Source organism: Caretta caretta, chromosome 5, assembly GCF_965140235.1.
Source record: "Caretta caretta isolate rCarCar2 chromosome 5, rCarCar1.hap1, whole genome shotgun sequence".
NCBI lineage: Eukaryota > Metazoa > Chordata > Testudines > Cheloniidae > Caretta > Caretta caretta.
The window spans coordinates 75,933,747-75,954,217 of NC_134210.1; the positions used below are offsets into that span (position 1 = coordinate 75,933,747).

General features: G+C 42.3%; 1 long non-coding RNA gene across 2 annotated transcripts in view; it reads left to right on the forward strand.

Moving 5' to 3' along the window:
- LOC125636744 (uncharacterized) overlaps nucleotides 1-17,254 on the forward strand; it is a 53,315-nt gene extending 36,061 nt beyond the window's left edge. Inside the window, exon 3 of one of the 2 annotated variants that reach the window (XR_007356710.2) lies at nucleotides 16,903-17,254. This is a non-coding gene — a long non-coding RNA (uncharacterized LOC125636744). Of the gene's footprint in view, nucleotides 1-10,459; nucleotides 10,662-16,902 lie in introns of those variants that run through there. The other variant, XR_007356711.2, reaches the window with a different exon arrangement.
- Nucleotides 17,255-20,471: the final 3,217 nt, after the last annotated feature.

The window sequence follows — 20,471 nt, forward strand, 5'->3', positions numbered from 1 at the left end:
CAGGGATGCCTTCTGGCAGCAATTTGAAGCTGAAAGCCACTAATATTTGTTGTTATGCTTGGGATTGCAGTGCTTGTAATGCTAGGAGGTGATTGGTGCACATGATGCAGTAAGGGGGTTTAACATAATTATATGTTGCTTTGCTTTGCTCTTTTTGCTTTCAATTAATAGAATAAAGATTGCTTTCAAACCAATACAATTCTTTTATTAAAAGACAACAACCAGAGGAGAGACTCAAACGAAAAAATACATCAGCAGGGATGGGGGGTGGAGGAAGGGAAGGTCCCAGGAGGAGGAGGGGTCCCGGGATGGCTAAAGATTCATGTATGTCCAGGGATCATATCCAGCCTTCTCCTTTAGAGTACACTGCAGCAGGTACTGTACTTCAGCAGGGCCAAACTGCAGAGGGATGGGTGTTGAGTGCAGTGGGTAGTGGGAGTCCACAGTGCCGGACTGTGAGGAGGGAGGAGTGGAATGCTGCAGGTAGAGACTGGAGCCAGGAGGTTGATAAACGTGTTTTGGTAGTGTCTGGGGGGCACATGGGAAAGAGTTTTGTGACAGTGGCTGCAGGGGAGGGCGGGCACGGAGCTCCTCGGTTTGAAGAGCGAGTATCGCCTGGAGTGTGTCTGCTTGGTGCTCCATAACTGTTAAGAGCCGCTCCAGGGCTTCATTCTGGTGTGCCGCATTCTTCTTTTGGTCCCTCTTCTTGCGGTCCCGCCACTCCTTCAATTCCTATTTCTCGGTGGTGGAGTGCATCATAACCTCATGCAGAAAGTCCTCCTTAGTTCTTCTTGGCCGCTTTCTAATTCTGTGCAGCCGTTCTGCCGCCGATAACAAAGAGGGAGGCTGGGCTCCCAAGGTCATCTCTGTGAAGTTTAAATGCAACATTTTACAGAAGCAGTATTGTTTGCAACACAGACAACACTGATTCAATGCTTTAAAACACAGCCCGTACTCACACACCTGTCACTAGCTGGCTGACCCCAGGCAAACACACATGAGCCATAAGACGCCCAAAATGGTGAGTAGCCACCGGGGCAAGGTAAATCACTCTTCCCTGACCCTGCTGTACACTGGGCAAATGGTTCTTGGGGAGAGTCAGCACTGTGGGCGGGGGGGGGGGGGGGGTGTTTGATAATCATTCCTGTCCCCACACTTTCCACAGGAGGTGATCATCATGGAAAATATCTCGCTGCTGAGGGTGAGCATGGAATCAAGGGAGGGTCTTCTCCAAGCCTTTGGCTTCCGCCCTGGCCCCTATGTGGCTTGCCTGTGTGCAGCAATGGTTCCCTGCCCTGCCCCCTCCCCCACCCCCTGTGACGGCACAGTGGCACAGGAAAGTTAATGGGGCAAGAAACAAAGCAGCTCCGCAGAAGAACCTGTGGCAGCAGATTGCCCAGTATCTCCATGAGAGTTTCCTCCTCCTGGCTCAGTCCACTCTCAACTGGCACACGAGCCAACAAAGTATCCACAGGGGCCTTCACAGTGGAGGTGGGGTCGCTGCCAAGTATTGCTTCCAGGTCTTTGTAGAACCGGGAGCTCATGGGCGCAGTATCGGAGCGGCGGTTTGCCTCCCGCACCTTGTGGTAGGTGTTCCGAAGCTCCTTCACTTTGACCCTACATTGCAAAGTGTCCTGGTCATGGCCCCTTTTTGTCATGCATCGTGAAATCTGTCCATAGGTATCATAATTCCTATGGCTAGAGCACAGATGTGACTGGACAGCCTCTCTCCCCAAATGCCGATGAGGTCCAGCAGCTTGGCATTGTTCCAAGCAGGGGATCGCCTGATGCGTAGAGCAGGCATGACTACCTGAAAAGATGCACTGAGACCACTGCACGCATCAGTGAGCAAACAGGAAGGGGACTTTCAAATTTCCAAAGGAATTTACAGGGTGGGGATGACGGTTGGTCACCTCAGGGCAGGGCAGTAGAGTTCGAACCAATGACCAGAAAGGTTAGAACAGGCATTGTGGGACACCTCCTGGAGGCCAATCGCAGTGGCACCGTAGAGCACTGTAGCCCTGGCACAGAAAGCTGTATGCCTCTCATCGGGGTGGTTTTTTTTAAAGCACTACAACTGCGCAGTTTCTGCTCAGTAAGTGGGTTGGCAATGTGTACACCTCGGGAGTTACAGCGCGGAAAGACGCTTTACTGAGCTGAAACTTGCCAGTGTAGACAGATGACTCAGACAGTTTTCATGGCATATCTACTATACCGTCTGAATCATCATCATGGGATTGGACAGCTTAAAAGCTTTACCCTTCTGGTCACAATTTACTTGGATTCTGAGATATGTATACATTTTCCACATTCAGGAGTTACTCCTTAATCCAGGTGATGTTTTTATGTAGGCCGTTCTTTTCCTCTCTATCTAGCCAATCTCTGATATGATGTTCAATGCAAAAATCTATTTGTGTTGAATGTCTGCCTCTGCCCTCCTACAAAACTGCATACACTGTTTGAGTGTGCTGCTGGCATGCAGCAAGTATCTTATTGACCTGGATTGTAACTGACATGAACATTTCTGCTAGAACAATGGTGTGAAAGAAGAAAAGGAGGACTTGTGGCACCTTAGAGACTAACCAATATATTTGAGCATAATCTTCCGTGAGCTACAGCTCACTTTATCAGATGCTGAAGTGAACTGTAGCTCACGAAAGCTTGTGCTCAAATAAATTGGTTAGTCTCTAAGGTGCCACAAGAAACTCCTTTTCTTTTTGCAAATACAGACTAACACGGCTGCTACTGGTGTGAAAGAACTAATTCTAAAATAAAGAGCATTTTACATTTCAGCTTTTTGATGGTAAAATTTATAAAAGTGAAAAAGATCCTTAAATTAAAAAATGCTATTGCAGGACAGATTGAAAAAACACATTATATTTCAAATTTATCAAAGCTGTTTGCCAATAGTCATCCTTCACCTCAACCCAGCCATTTAATCTATATTACCACAATAACCTGTCATATAAATTATATATAAAAAGCAAATTAAGGTAATAAAAGTGAAACTCTACTTTCTCTTTGATAAAGGAAGTTTTGTTCTAAGAATTAGGCTCAGGAATGGCGGTTAAAACACTTTTAGGAAAATAAGCACTGTGATGAACATTCAAAACACTGCCATTTAGTTGCTGATGAAGTTATAAACTAATTTCAAGTGTAAAATGCAGGTTTGGGATTTTGTGCCTTATATAAAACATAATCAAGTTTCATTATTTTTCTGAGTCATTGCATTTTAATCTTTTCTAATTCGGTGCAATTACCATTCTTTCAGACAGCAAGATAGCACAGGACCAGTAAAAGCATAGTTACAGGAAAAAACAGGGAAAAGGAATTGATAGCAAATTGCATTTTTTTTAGGTGGCACTAGAGCTTTCCCCTACAGAAGGAAAATGCACGAATGGTGGCAAAGCATGCCAGGCAATGCTACTGTAACTGAGATACCAGGAAAAATATGAGGAGTACTTGTGGCACCTTAGAGACTAACCAATTTATTTGAGCATGAGCTTTCGTGAGCTACAGCTCACTTCATCAGATGTATACCGTGGAAACTGCAGCAGACTTTATATACACACAGAGAATATGAAACAATACCTCCTCCCACCCCACTGTCCTGCTGGTAATAGCTTATCTAAAGTGATCAACAGGTGGGCCATTTCCAGCACAAATCCAGGTTTTCTCACCCTCCACCCCCCCACACAAATTCACTCTCCTGCTGGTGCTAGCCCATCCAAAGTGACAACTCTTTACATAATCAAGTCGGGCTATTTCCTGCATAGATCCAGGTTTTCTCACATCCCCCCCCACCCCCTTACACACACAAACTCACTCTCCTGCTGGTAATAGCTCATCTAAACTGACCACTCTCCAAGTTTAAATCCAAGTTAAACCAGAACATCTGGGGGGGGGGGGTAGGAAAAAACAAGAGGAAACAGGCTACCTTGCATAATGACTTAGCCACTCCCAGTCTCTATTTAAGCCTAAATTAATAGTATCCAATTTGCAAATGAATTCCAATTCAGCAGTTTCTCGCTGGAGTCTGGATTTGAAGTTTTTTTGTTTTAAGATAGCGACCTTCATGTCTGTGATTGCGTGACCAGAGAGATTGAAGTGTTCTCCGACTGGTTTATGAATGTTATAATTCTTGACATCTGATTTGTGTCCATTTATTCTTTTACGTAGAGACTGTCCAGTTTGACCAATGTACATGGCAGAGGGGCATTGCTGGCACATGATGGCATATATCACATTGGTGGATGTGCAGGTGAACGAGCCTCTGATAGTGTGGCTGATGTTATTAGGCCCTGTGATGGTGTCCCCTGAATAGATATGTGGGCACAATTGGCAACGGGATTTAAACTTGGAGAGTGGTCAGTTTAGATGAGCTATTACCAGCAGGAGAGTGAGTTTGTGTGTGTAAGGGGGTGGGGGGGGGATGTGAGAAAACCTGGATCTATGCAGGAAATAGCCCGACTTGATTATGTAAAGAGTTGTCACTTTGGATGGGCTAGCACCAGCAGGAGAGTGAATTTGTGTGGGGGGGTGGAGGGTGAGAAAACCTGGATTTGTGCTGGAAATGGCCCACCTGTTGATCACTTTAGATAAGCTATTACCAGCAGGACAGTGGGGTGGGAGGAGGTATTGTTTCATATTCTCTGTGTGTATATAAAGTCTGCTGCAGTTTCCACGGTATACATCTGATGAAGTGAGCTGTAGCTCACGAAAGCTCATGCTCAAATAAATTGGTTAGTCTCTAAGGTGCCACAAGTACTCCTTTTCTTTTTGCGAATACAGACTAACACGGCTGTTCCTCTGAAACAGGAAAAATATGTACCACTACTGTTACACTCCCCTTCCTTCACATCAGCAGAACAGTCATTTCTGGGGCACTGGCCAGAGTTCTTTCTTGTCAGAAAGCATTATGCCATGTCAGCCCAGGGCTATTATATTTAAACCTTGGACTGTAGTTTTCATTAATATCTCATAGTCAGCTTCATAGAATCATAGAATATCAGGGTTGGAAGGGACCCCAGAAGGTCATCTAGTCCAACCCCCTGCTCGAAGCAGGACCAATTCCCAGTTAAATCATCCCAGCCAGGGCTTTGTCAAGCCTGACCTTAAAAACCTCTAAGGAAGGATATATCTTCAAGAGAGGAACTGCTACACAACTGCTTAGCAAACAAATATTTACACTTAATAAAACCAATCAACTTATAAAATTAATATATTCTAATATATAAAGTCTGTTTCTTTCATATAAAAGCAGACTTCCATATAGACACTTTTTTGGCCTATAGGTAATGCTGGGATCACCATTTTGAACACTCAGCATAATATATACATTACTAGTGCACACCCATGTACATATTGTCTGTCTATGGGTCTTCTTGTTTTCATATTTTGAGTGCCCTAAAATGTAATATGTGTCTCATTTGAATTCCTCAGTTTTCTAATCAGAACAGTGATGAAAGCTAGGTTGTATCTCTTAGTCCATATCCAAACACCTCTGCCTCACCAGTAAAAAGAAAGTGCTGATCAGAGATGTGTAAGGTGCAGGTCACTCCATGTCTGCTTTCTTCATGTCCTTGCTCTCCCCTAAGCAATCCAGGTTCTTTTGCACCCCAGTGCAACCCCTTTATGCTGCTCCCCCAACCACACAATTCCTTTAGCAATAGCCTGCCCCTGGAGTAGGGGCCAGAATATCCCTGCCATTTGTCACTTATCTTCAGACACTGAAATAGACAGTACGGTAAAGGAGGGATAACACTGGTGAGCAGTAGATTAATGTTAAAAGAAATTATATGTAACCTGGAATGGAACTCAATAGTCTTAATATTCCCCTGCTGTCAGCAAATAGCTGTGAAACCCACTGTCAAAGTATGTGCCTCATCCTTCTATAGCATCTGGCCTATGTATAGGATGACAAAACTCTCATCCAGCTACTTGCCTTCACTTTCAAAGCCCTTCATGTCCTATCCTCATCCTACCTATCATCTCTAATTCACTGTTAAGATGTCAACTCCTGCTTCTGATCTTTGATGCCATCATCCACTTATTAATATTTCAAACAAGCACCTTTCTTCCATGTTGCCCCTCCCACTTGGGAGGAGCTCGCTGTAAACATCTGCAAAACTAATGCATTATTGTCCCTCAAAACTCTCCTTAAAGGTCTCCTTTTTCTTGAAGCCTACAAATAAATTGACAACAGTCAGCCTGCTGAGGTCTTTGCCAATCATGCTGTTCGCTATTGTCTCATTGTTTCCTCATACCGCCAGTCCGTCTGTCTGTATCCATCTGTTGTCTTTTGTCTTTTTCTTAGATTGCAAGCTTCTTGAAGTCAGGACTTTTTGTTCTGTGTTTTGTATCGCACCTAATACAGGCCTATGTCCAGGTCTATGACTCGGGCTCTTACACACTACTGTAATAAAAGTAGTTAATAACAATATTCTGACATCCCTCTAAAAAGAATCTTGTAAGTCACTCAGGAAAATGTGGCTCCCAAGTACTTTGAGGTGTTGGAAATCTGCTGGTACTGTTATCTTCTTCAAAGCTATAACAATTATTTTTAAAATATTAACTGTAAAATACTAGTCTTTAAACTTTCCTCAAAGTTCACCATTATTCTTTCACAAATTTGTTTTTAAACTGCTCTATTTTTAAATTCCTTGTCATGCCAAGAAGTCTCTTTAGAGTCCTCTTGGTGAGTAAATACTTACGATGTCATCTCTGAAATCAGTCTACCATAAAAAAATGTTGGTGTAACCTGTGAATTCTTTTGAAAAACCCTGTTATGATGCACAGCTGCAAAGGAAATTTCAAATAGACTTCAAGAAAGCAATAATTAAAGATATTTAAAGGTTTTAGAAAGTATGACTCAAATTTTTCTTTACCTCAGTAAAGAATAATCACACCCAAGTCCTCATGTCTAAAGTGAGCATTTGGCATGACACTTTCCTTTTTAAGGCACCATCCATATTTATTCCAAGTTAATGTATGGACATTCTACTTAAAATATATCTTCTTAGTGGCTTGCCACATGCACAATTACAGTCAAGAGTTCTAACAGTAAGATAAATCATGGTATTTTTACGCAGACAGGTAGAATTATCAAAGGAAGTTTCCATTGTCATTTGTTTTTTATTGTACTTGCTCTTTCAGTATTTGCTTTCTAGTCTATGAGTCAAGATTTATTAATATTACAAAATAGCCCTGATTTGTCTAGAAATATGTGGTGTGCTAATGTACAACAAAGCCTGACTGCTGATCCATTCAATGCATCATGGAACAGAAAGTGGCAGAGAATATAAATCCTGCAAAATACTCTAAAACTTTAGCAATGATAAAAAAAGTTTGGAAAAGACAGAATTGTTTAGTTCTACACATTTTCAGCTTAGATTAGGAGATACCTACTATGGATAATAAACTCTTTATAACATCATTTTTTGCTCCTAGATATTGCCAAGAGCATCATAAACTTGCTATTCACACTTTCTGAGGTTACTGGTGTTATTAAAATTATGCCTTCTTTAATGCCCTCTGAACCTTTCCACTGAGATCCTACTTTCACAGAAATATTTTCAGAGATATTTTCAGGTACACATTTACAGTGAAGAAAGTGGCTAAACAGTTCTTTGAATATCTCCATTTCTGTGAACAAAAGACCATTTTCAAAGCTTGTACACATACTATTCAGTATTTTGTATCGACTTATTTTTACTTAGTAGTAGGTAGGACTGTATGGAATGACATTTGTAGCAATTCATTTATTCTTAAAGCATATATTGTAATGAACAGCTGAAAATGTCCAGATAACATGCGGGGGGAAAGGGGAGGAGCGTTATCTAACTTAGTGGGAATCGGTCTCCTAAGTACCCCGAAGATCTGGGCCCACATAATTTCCCCCGTGGAGCTAGCTGTGCAGATTTGTTTTTTATTTATATTTATTTATTTATAGTTGATTCATCGTCAATCACAAAAGAAAGTAAACTTCAGTCTCAATCTGAAATTCTTTGAGCTGGGGTTATGTGCTGGGCAAAGTATGAGAGGAGGTATGGAACAGAGTCTCAAAAGCATGGCTAAAGATTATTTTTGAGAGCAATTAGCTTAACCTGTAAACAAATATTTTTGCTCGAAGCTAAAAATAATACTACTATATTGTCAGAGATCCCAATTAAAATCCTAAATTACGGCTACTCACTAGAGAAGTGCAAAACTGGTCTGTTTCCATTTGCATGAGTTTCAAACAAACATTTTTGTGTGTTCCGTGGGTTAAAATCCTTATAGTTTCGCTTTTTCATTTGAGTTTAAGTGGTCCCAAAAACTCAAAGTGTAACTCAGCTGGAGCAGCCAAATTCCTCATACTTTTAGACACAAAACTATAAATTCCTCCCTAGAACTCACAGGAGAAAAATGGGTTGGCTCAAAATTCAGCATGGATTCACTCTAAATCTTCTCTGATTTGGAGAACTTGAGCTCAGTTCGGGGGTTTGTTATGAATCAACATGCCAAAAATGTTCTCAACGACCCTTAAAATTGAATCTGTGCGTGCAAGGCCCGGACAGGCCTTACTGCACCTTGAAGTAAAGCTTTGACCCATCTTTTGTTAAATTCCTAAATATTTGTTATTTGAAGCAGTGGTTTTGTCTCCAGAAATAAAATGGAAATAAACTACAACCCAGTATAATCGTTCCCCACACTCACCCTGAAGAAGTTAATGTAGGCTAGAGGGACTAATTATCCTATTAGGATGCTAGCTGGGGGACAGTTAGTCTGCAAGGAAAGCCCTAATTAGGGGAAGCTCATCTGTGCAGGAACAGGTAGGGCTCCTATAAAGCCAGGGAGCTGGTAGCAGAAAGGGGGCTAAAGGGAAGCGGTCTCTTCCTGTGGAGAGGGAGTGTGTCAGGGGCTAAGGAATTTAGTCTGCAATTATTCCCTAGAAGGAGGAAGTTTGGACTGTCAAACCCAGAATGTGGGGAGCCAGAAGGAAGCAAGGTTTAAGATGGTATAAACTTTGGTTGCTGATTAGAGGGTCCCTGAGCTGGAACCTGGAGAAAAAGGCAGTTCTGAATTCCCCTACTAGCCACTGGCATAGGTGCCAACTTCACCTCTGCCTAGTGGGTGCTCAACATGTGCCCCCCCTCTGGCCCTGGCCCCGGCCCGACCCTTGCCCCTCCCCCATTCCACCCCTTCTCCAAAGTCCCCACCCCACCCCGCCATCAACCCCACTCCCACCCCCATTCCACCCCCTTCCCCCAAGTCCCTGCCCCTGCCCTACCTCTTCTCCGCCTCCTCCCCTGAGCGCGTGGCTCCCCACTTCCCCCCACCCCTCCTAGAAAGCCCTAAGCTCCGCCAAATAGCTGTTAGGCAGCAGGGGGCGGGAAGCACTGGGTGGGAGCGGGAGGAGCAGGGACACGGTGCACTCGGGGGTGGTGGGGGGAGCTTGGCTGCCGGTGGGTGCAGAGCACCTGCTAATTTTTCCCTGTGGGTGCTCCAGCCCCTGAGCACACACAGAATCGGCACCTATGGCCACTGGGGAAGTGACACCATTGGTGCAGTAAATGAGAAGACTGCCTGGGACCATTTGTGAGGAAAGACTGTGATACCCTGGAAAGGGAGGACTGTAGTGAACTGGCTGAGACCGAAGCCATGAAGACAGAGCACCCCGAGTTGCAGAGAGCAAGAGAGACACAGCAGGGTACACAGTGAGCAGTGGAAGGGGATGCTGGACCTGGAAAAAGCTCATCCCCAGAGTGGCCATGAGGAGGCATCCCTAGTGGTGAGTGGACACCCTGACACCAAGATAAGATGTTTTCTTCCTCCAAGGTTTTAGTTATGATCAGCTCCAGAAACTACCATGTTTTTGAGGTAGTTCCAGGCTTTCCTTAAACTCAAACAGAAGTAGTGAATTTTATTAAATCAAATGGCCTGAAATCTGTTGAATACCGTTGAGCTGGAGGGGAGTCATGCAATCCGCTCATTAATAGAGCGGCCTTTGGAACATCTGAAGAAGAATCTCCACTGTTTTTAATTTAGTTTTTTCTTTTGAAAAGACCTTTGTGTTTGTGACGATGATCTGGACAACACAAAGCAATGCAAACAGAATCTTTATACGGAAAGGAATATGCAGCTGGGTCCCACTTCTGCAGCAGTGACTGGGGAGGACCTGAAGTTACATGTTTTTCATGTAAAACAATTGGGTTGTGTTTGGAATGTATCTCAGAGTTAGCACACTAACCCACAATCCCTAGTCTAGCCCATATGTTGTGCTGCAATAATTGTGGACAAAAACTGATTACATAATGTTTTATTTAGGTGCCTGTGGGTGATGCACCACATACTCCCCTGCAACCGCCCCCTCCCCTGCCAACTCTTCCAGCAATGTAAGAGGAGGAGATAGGGACAGGCTACTGCTACACTGGGTGGAAGTACTGTAGAAACTTTAATTTGCCTTTCTCCCTTTCAGCACCTGCCTACTGAGCCCCAGCCTAGTGCCAGAAGAGCTAACTTGTCCTAGGAGAGAGCCTGGAGCCCTGTTCCTACACTCTGTCAGGTTCCACTCTTCCATCTTCCACACCAGCTGGGAGAGACCTCAAATAGTCAGGGAAGATATATCTACCTCAAGAGTTAAAGGGGATTGTCATTCCCTGACCAACCACCCAGGCAACCACCGGCTGGAACCCACTACCTGTCTGACAAACAACCCCACAGGGATCACTTGCCTGATGCCACTTCTGCCAGCACAGTCTGCAGGATGCCGCTACTGATGTTACTATGAAGAATAGCTATAGGCAAGGGGAGCCAACTAGAGATGCCTAATGAAGTACTGGGGCAGGGCGGGAGAATGGTGGGTTGGGAGGTTTTCAGCCAGAAGATCCAGGAGGTTTTTTGTTAAGGGATTGAGTAAGGAGTTAATGAATTTTTTAATGGGTTTTGGGTGGAGGAGGGAAAAGAAAAGTATGGAACTAATGGGGTTTTGGGATGGTGGGGGAATAGGTATTTTTTACCTAAGAATAGTGCATTACATTTTCTCTTCTTCCTATTAAATAGGAAGACCTGTCACGCCATTGCTTTTTAAACAGAAAGCCCTATTCATTTCAATGTGGCTTTCTGCTCTAAAGCCTAATCACATGGTCACTGGAGTGAGATTTCTTCTACTTGAATGTTTTACTCAGTTATCTGTAGGCTTGACAGGACTTGGTAAAGGTTGATTTCCCTGGCATACAGAAATAGATGGAAAAAATCATCCATTGATAAAGAGTACCATCTCCCTTGCACCCACCAGAATCCACTATCCACTACAGGTCCCACGGCTGTAGAGAGCCGTCTACAGTCCCGCTCCCTCATTCATCTGCTGGGAAGTATGGGCGCTGTCCCTGGGTCAGGACTGCAGGAGCAGTTCAGCGGGGGGGGGGGAGGGGGCTCCCCCGTTGCTAAGGGCTCATCCTCGTTCTTGCTGTCCTGGCTGGGAGTCTCTGCACTGCTCTACCAGGACTGCAGCCTTCCCTGCACTTTGCACCTGCAGGGATCCAGTGTCACCAGTTCTTTGCCAGGCAAGGAACCCCCTGGAGCCCCACTGTGGAAAAAATATTAAAATTGATAAAAATCAGAAAAAAGTTAAGTAAACCTCTATATTAACCATGAAAATTACTACAAAAAATTGAACTCTGCCAAACCTAATTATGTATTAACAGCGGACTTTCCTTTACTCCCAAGTGTTCCATAATGCTCTATACAGTTCTACTGGGGTAGTTATACTGCCACAACTATCTTCTATTGGTTTTCATGTTTGTAAATTTATTTAGAGAATAATAATTTGACTCCTTCACAAAGGTTCTAGACACCATGACACTCTCATTAATCTTACAACACAATACCTCCAGCAGCATTAAAAATATGTACATATGTTTATCCCAATATCTTTACTGAGAATAATATTTACTGGCTATGTGAGTTTTTGTGTTTAAATCCTTCCAGCTTCTAGTAGTCAAAACTCTTCATGCCAATTGGGAAGGACATTTGCCTCTTGGGAAATTTCCCACAATAGTGCCAAGTTGTGACCCATTTTTGAGCTTTACAAAAGAAGGATTTAATTTCCTTTTACGTTTATTTTACGTTTTAGTTTTACTTTTGTCAGCAATGACACAGCCTAGGGGGTCATTCCAAAAGTACCATTAAGTAATGTGCAAATACAGAGCTGACAAGCATCCACTAACACTTTGCATTAGAACTGCAACTGCATATCTTCAAAATGACTTTTGGTGGCAGACTAAAGATCAGACCCATAATGTACTTTTCTATTTTTTTACTTGACATATCACTCTCATATACAAAAATGAATTGTTGCTTGATTTAAATTTTTTTCTCATATGCCTCACAAGATGGTATAGGGCCAATTATCATGTCAGATCATGCACTGGTCTATGAAGTATTGTCTGGACTGAATATTTCAGCTGACATATGAAGATTTTGCTGTGAAGTTGAATGTCTCACACTAAAAAAAGTGAAAACTCTTACAAGTTTACTAAAACAAGAATAATAATTACAAGGATGTTTCCTGCAATATGAGATACCTTAAGTTTTTACACAAGGCCATTTCATTTTGTCTGCATTTCAAAGGAAAACTTTAAAATGGAGACAGAAAATATTAATGAGAGAAATCATTCAACATATTTTAAACACTCAATGCTACAGATAAATTCAATGTGCATATGAACAAAGAAATAAACAATTCATAAGAAATTTAAAAAACTTATATTTTGAAAAAAAAAGAAAAAACCCAGAAAGGTATTTTTCTATTCAAATATTTTAAAAAAAATTATCTTCCCTCTACCATCTGACATTTGCCCTCTCCAAGTATTGTTGTTTAAAAATCAAACTACTGTACTCACCTTTTTTACTTTCTTATAAAGAGGTTACTATGATAATCACAGTGAGCTTTGATTAATGTACTGCATATGCTTTTCTAGAGTAGACATTTTTGCTCTTCATCTTGCATTTCCCACTGTGCATTTCCACTCCCATGCCTTTTAACAGCCCTGGTTCACAGAAGAACACTATAGAAAAATTCATCCTTCCCTCCCAGTGATTCTTGGAAGCTGAGTGACTGTTTCATTGGAACCAAATACAGCTTATTATAAATATTCCAAGTAAAATGTCTTCCAGTTTTATTTGCTGATTTTTTTCTATTTTATTGGGATCATTAGAGTTTAAATAACTGGCTTGGGGGGGGGAAGCGGGGGAATGGGGATTCCACAAACTCCCTTGGAAGCCTATCCCAGAGCTTAACTATCTTCATAACTAGACATTTTTGCCCCCCAATATCTAACCTAAATCTCCCTTGCTGCAGATCAAACCCAATATTACTTGTCCTACCTTCAATGGACATAGAGAACAAGTGATTCACCATCCTCTTTATAATCGCCCTTAACATATTTGAAAACCACTATCAGATTCCCACCCTGCCCCAGTCTTCTTTTCACAAGACTAAACATACCCAGTTTTAACCCTTCCTCAGAGATCAGGTTTTGTGAACTTTTTTATTATTTTTGTTGCACTCCTCTGGACACTTTCTCCAGTTTGTCCACATCTTTTTTAAAGTCTGGGGCCCAAAACTGGACACAATACACCAGCTGAGCCTCACCAGTGCCAAATACAGTGGAGGAATTACCTCCTATATTTTACATATGATACGCCTGTTAATATACTCCAGAATATTAGCCTTTTCTGCAAGTGCATAACATTGCTGGCTCATATTCAATTTTTATCCACTATAACTCCCAGATCCTTTTCATCAGTACTAATACACAGATAGTTATTCCCCATTTTGAATTTGTGCAATTATTTCTTTTCCTTTGGGGATAGTACCTTACATTTGCCTTTATTGAATTTCATCCTGTTGATTTCAGACTAATTCTCCAATTTATCAATGTCACTTTGAATTCTAATCCTATCCCCCAAAGTGTTTGCAACCCCTCCCAACATGGTGTCATCTGCAAATTTTAGAAGCATACTCTCCACTCTCTTACTGAAGTCATTAATGAAAATACTGGCTAGACCCTGGACAGACCTCTGTGGAACCCCACTAAATATATCCTCATGGTTTGATAGTGAACCATTGATAACTACTCTTTGGATTTTCTGCCAGTTGTGCCCCCACCTTATAGTACAATTCTTTAAGTTAATTTCACACCAGACATTGTGTGAAGGGGTCTGCTCCCCACAGGCTCTGCCTTGTGGTCAGATGGGGGTGTGACAGGTACTCTTCTGTCTTGCCACTCTCTGTTAATAACCTGCAGTTGTCCATCCTCTCCACTGGCTTCCAATCCAAGGCCCAGAGATAGGAGGCTGAGTCCTGCAGTGATATGCAGCTGCCTCCCCAGATCACTTCCTACCAACCTTCCCAAGCTAGAAGGAACAGCAAAGACATTTAAATAAAATACATCAATGATGTCGTCTCCAACCTTGCAAATGTAGACCATCAGTAGTCAGGGGCCCCAGCAGCTATGCCTCCTACAGGGCTACTTTTGCAGAGCTTCAGATTGTAGGTCTGGCTCACCTCCACTGGTTGCCTCCACGTGAGCTACACTGTTCCCCTTTTAAGCTCTTTCAACCCTGTGCACGCATTGCAGGTGTGGCAGGGTAGAGATGCCTGGGAAGGGCCTAATCCCTTCCTCTCCAATGTGGGAATTTCAAATTGACATTTTTTGTTGTAATTTTCTGTTAAGCTTTACTTAACAGAAACATCAGGGCTTTACTGGCTTCAGTACTTGTGAAAAATCAATTTCTCCCCCAGTATGTATTTTACAATCAGGTAGAGTAAGGAGTTCTGCCTTGCTTTTAAGCATAGTAGAGAAAATCTATGAACTCGCTGAAAAAAATGGGAGTTTGGCCACTGGCATCAATTGGGACAGGATTTCACCCCAGGTGTAGGCTGTTGCTGGATACCATTTCTTCCCTTTAGACTTTTCATATTCAAGCTATTCCTTTTCTTTACATATGCTCGTCTCACACAACAAAGAACCTACATTGGAGTACGTCCCTACTGCAATTGACATTTGAGGCTGGCCTGTGCCAGCTGACTCAGGCTCACGGGGCTCAGGCTAAGGGGCTGTTTTAACTGCGGTGTAGATGTTCAGGCTCAGGCTGAAGTCCAGGCTCTAGGACTTGGCAAGATGGGAGAAGGGCCAGCCATGGGCTTTTAATTGCAATGTAGATATATCTATATGGCTCCACACTGGGAGACCCTGACTAACAACTCCAGTATTGCCAAGTCATCACAAGGAGGATATCACTACCTAGACAGCTATCATTAACTCTACTGTGCTGTATTTATAGGTATGAGTGGAAGGTACTAATCCTTAACTAATTGATTGATTATCTGTATCTGAGACTGGCATACTAAGGGAGCCTTCGATTGTATTTTTTCTATTCTACTGCATTCTGCAAATCAATTTAAAAAAATTCCCATCTCATTTGCCTTTGAGATCTGAGCCACAATCTGAATTAGGTGTCAGAAAGCTTTTTAAGTTTTGGAAAGGCATGGATGAAGATTCCCTACTCCTACAACAACATACATAACTTGACCTCTTTTGTTCCTTAACATTTCTGGGTTCCCCCAGCCTGGCCTCCAGGTTTCTTCTGCCACTTTTCCTTGTTGAGACCTGTCTAATCCGCTGCTAGTTACCAAGAATCTCCTCCCTCCCACCATGACACATTTATGCCCTTTCTCAACTGTTTTCCCACACTGCTCTATACCTTTGAGATCAGTAGCAATGTTCAGCCTCTTTGCTGAGCTTCCATTTTATATCTCTCAGTTGCCTTGACTTTAAACCTTCTGTCATTTCACTTGCTCAATGTACTGTGGAGTTTTCTGCCCCAGAAAATGTGAGAGTTTATGAGATTTAAAGTGTGAACACCGAAGCCACAGTAGAGAGGATTCTAAACAGTGGATCCTGCAGTAGTTCTTAAAAGGTAGACGTCTTAAGAGGTAAGGGCTGGGGGTAACTCCCAGGAAGGACAGGGATATAAGGAATGAGCTTAAGGGAGGTTTGAAGGAGAGGACGATAACTAGGTCCATAAGAGGAGGTGATAGTAGTGGTGGAAGGGCATATGTTAGGGAGTAGAAAAACTGAATGGGAGAAAAAAACATTCTGAAGTCTTGGTGATAGTTTGGATACACATGTGAACATTTGGATGTTTATCTGAACTGCCAAACCTGTGATGGAGTCTGATCAATATTTTGAACTCCTCTTCTAAGAGATGAAAAGATAATGCACTAATCACCCAGACCTTCCTAGAGAAAGCAACGACTACATTTTTAAAGAAAATAATGCTTAAATCCTACCTGCAGAAAATTAACTTGACTTGAGCTCATGTTTTCCAAACAGTTTTATTGTTTGAGAATTTAGCACCACTCCACAGCCTTAAGTAGCATAACAACAATAGTTTAACCATAGAACTGTCAGAATGTAATATTGCATCTAATAAAATCTAATAGTTAAATAAAGTTTAAAAAGGCAAACATTATTTTCTTAGGGGCAGTAGAGTGATACTTCAACATGATATTTCTGGTGCAAGATACAAATATCTTGCTAAGTATATTTATTTGCAGTCTTGGTGCTTTCTTCCCTGTTCAGTAAATTATTATGCTTAGTTAGGTTTCCTTTACTTAAAATTATAATATCTATAAATAAAAAAGTATTAAACTTTGTTTCCTAATCTGGTTCCAGCAGAGGTTATACCATAGTTCTCTTATATAACATGTAACTATGTTGGATTGGATGGTTCACAGAGTTGCCAAAATGATCAAAGACTAAATCAAATAAAATGTTTTCTTCATTACAACAAGGTGACTTTGAGCACTTTTATTCCATTGTATGCACTGAACATTCTTTGTTTTTCTTCCAGGCTTGTCCACCCACCCTCCCTTCCTTGATTCACTCTGCAATCTTGAAGCATGAAATAGAGTGTGGGCCAAACTGAAACCAATCAAGTAACACCAGGGGTGAATCTGGTCTTATTTGTTTCATTCTTTGCTCATTCTACAATATTTCATTTCACTTAACAGAAGAAAGTAAATCTGAAAGGCTGGGGAGGTTTATTTCAAAAGTCACATAACATCTTTGTAGTTTTTTCCTCAGATTAAAAACAGTACTAGAGGGGTTTCCATCCCAGAATTTTAGGCATTCAGAAAAAATAAAAATGAAAAACAGAAACCATCTTAAGTCCTTTTGAAAGCAAAATCTCATTCTAATAATGAAGGGAGCTGAACGGGGGAGAGTGCGGGGGAGGGGGGGTGTTCCTGAGCAGTTCATTTAACCTGCTTAGACTGTATTTCTATTCATTGATGCTGCCAATAAAACATTTCAGAGAATATTTGCCAACAATGCTTTTATTTGTTCAATATCAACAAGATCCATCAAAAAGTGCCTAATTGACAAATACTGTATTATTTAAGAAATCCTCTTAATTATTTTTGATAGTCACCGTTTCTGTCATTAGTAGGGCAAACTGACAAATTATCAATGACATATTTATGCTACCATTGGCATACCCTGGCAGGCAAGATGTGGGATCAACATACTTGAATGACAGTATGTATAGAATATACTTGTTTGCCATCTAGTTATTTACACTGGATGCTGCATAAATTCCTAAACATTGCTTTTATTTTAGTTTTAAGCAGGAAAAGCCATGGGTGTTAGCTATTTTGTAGATTGTTTCTCATACATTTTTCATTGCTTCTAAACTGTAAGTGCATCACTACTAATTGCATTTCACCTGACTTGGAATCCCTACACTTTAGAGACAAGCCTTGTTCACTTTTTTCCAAAAATGTGATCATCAAAAGGGAGAGAATACTTAAAAATGAAGCTTAACAGACAATTTAATTTCCACAGCCTCCTATATGAAGAGATCTGATACGTGGCTGTCTTGAAGTGTCTTTTCAGTCACTACATCTTTATTATGCATTTGGTATTCATGCAACTGCTACAGGTTTCAGACTCTTGGGGATACAACAAACACTTCTCAGTGAACTGAGTGTGGATTAATTTATGCACTAGCAACTGTCCCAGTTGTTTGATATAATAACAGGAATGTTGCTTGTACCCTCGACCTTACTGAGGATCACTTGCTAAATTCATTATAAAACAGAGAGTGCCAATATAAATATAGTGGGCCAAATTCCCAACTGGTGTAAATGAGTACCATTCTAGTTAAGTCTAGTTAAGTCAATGGAGCTGCAGCCGTTGGTGTGTGCTGTAAGTACCGCATAGGTAATACAGTATTACACATGCAATAGATTGGTTAAACCAGATTTCAAAAACTTAAACAATGCCTACATTGTATCAAAATGTTAAACTGAGATATAGTGGGCCAGATTCTCAGCTGGTCTAAATTGGTGTAGCTCTATTGATGTCAGTGGGGGTATGCTAATATACATCAGCTGAAGATGTGGCCTAGAATTTTCAATGGTTTCTTAATAGAATACAGGCACTGCTTCATACAATGAGAAAGTCACATCTTACAATACATCTTGCACATGTGCATAAACTATGCTATGATATCTGAAGGCTAAATAAAGTGCAAAAAGGGTGGGCGTATATTCCATGTTTGTATTCTACTACATGCTGTGATTATATCCTCTCTTCTCAACATTGTGCTGTGTTTGATAACCAAGCAGCACTTACTAACATATTTACGTAGTATCCCTCTCTACAGTGAAAAAAATCATTACATTTTTTAATAAACCTGGAAGCGAAAATCCACCTTCTCTCAAGACAACTATAACTCAGGGCATCTACTTGCAGATGTAAAGCGCTTTGAGTTAAACCAGCCTTCGTAGAGCGCAGCAGGGAAAGCGCTGCAGTCTGTCCACACTGACAGCTACAAGCGCTCTGGTGTGGCCACATTAGCAGATCTTGCAATGGCCACAGAGAGCAGTGCATTGTGATAGCTATCCCGGCATGCAACGTGGTTTTCAAATGGGAGGGGTGGAGTATGTGGGGAGAGAGAGAGTGGGTTTTTTTGGGGGGTTGAGAGCATGTTGGCATGCTGTCTTGTAAGTTCAGACAGCAGCAGGACCCCCTCCCCCTCGCCTTTCTCTCACACACACAGCATTCCACAGTAATGGTTGTTTTGTCTCGGAGCTTTCCGATAAGCATGCCGGCTGTCGGAAATGGAGCTTTCCAAGGGCATATCCGCATTCCTACAGCGAGTTCAAAACAATGAGAAGAGTGGCCACTTGACTCAAGTGGATTATGGGATGTTTCCGGAGGCTGATCAGAGCGCAGTAATGCAACACCTCATTCACACTGACGCCCAGGAGTTTCAGCCAAGGCGTAACAAGTGTTAATCTTCTTGCCGAGGGGGAGTACCAGGAGCGCTCTACGTGCCTTGCCAGTGTGGTCGGGTAGTGAGCTAGGGCACCCGGGGCTGCTTTAATGTGCTCTAACTCGCAAGTGTAGCCAAGCCCTCAGAAAGCTCAGTGACAAGCAGACTGTATTACCATATGTTTCATTCAAAAAGCAAAGAGCTTAGACTCTTCCTTGCTTTATATTAGCTGTGGTGAGCTATGAGATTCTTCCTTTACATTAGATTTGCTGGTACTTTTAAATGTTCTCATTTAGCTTGGATATGTCAACTTGGCTCCTGAGACCAACTCAAAGTCTGCTATTCATTAACTGACGGAAAAGACCAATAGAAAGTTCTTGGAGCCTCTTATTAGACCTACTGTTGGTTTGTGGACAGATTGCTAGAGATCTAGCACCAGATTTTGTCTAATACTATGTAGATGTGCAAAGCTGAGAAAGGACACAAGGAATTTTCTTCTCGCCTGTGTATTTGCACAGCAGCCGATCACACTGTAGCCAAAGGCACTGAAATTGCACCAAATTTGCCTGATCCAAAGTCCACTGAAGTCAAAGGAAAGGCACTGTAAGGGCCTATAAGCTAGTCTCCCCTTTGAGAGTGCCAGTTTCCCCAAAGGGGACTGTGACAGATGTATAAACTCCACACATACGAGAAAAGTGCCAGAGAAGCCCTGGTGGTAGCCCCTACCCTGCCAATCACATATGATAGGGAGGAGTTTTTTAAAAGGGATGAAGCTGCAGTCGGCAGGGGCGGGAGGAGCAGTATTGCCCTAAGCAGCAGACTGCAGGAGTGACTCCTGAAAGAGCAGAGGGAACTCCTAGTCAGGAGACCCTCACCCCAACCCTGAGGAGAGTACAGTGGACTCCCAGGATAAGATGGACAGGCTGAGCCTGACTCAGAGGCTTACTCGTGGTGGTGGTGGTGGGCAGCTCTGCGCTTGCAGAAACTGGTGGGGCAGGGGCGCAGGCACCAGACTCCCCACCACCACCACTTTGCTGGGGTCAAAGGGAGAGAGTATCCTCACATGCCCTGGAGTTTGTGACTTTTATTTTGACTCCCCCATCTGGAAAGACTTAAGGCCCACAAAGGGCAGAGGGTACCAA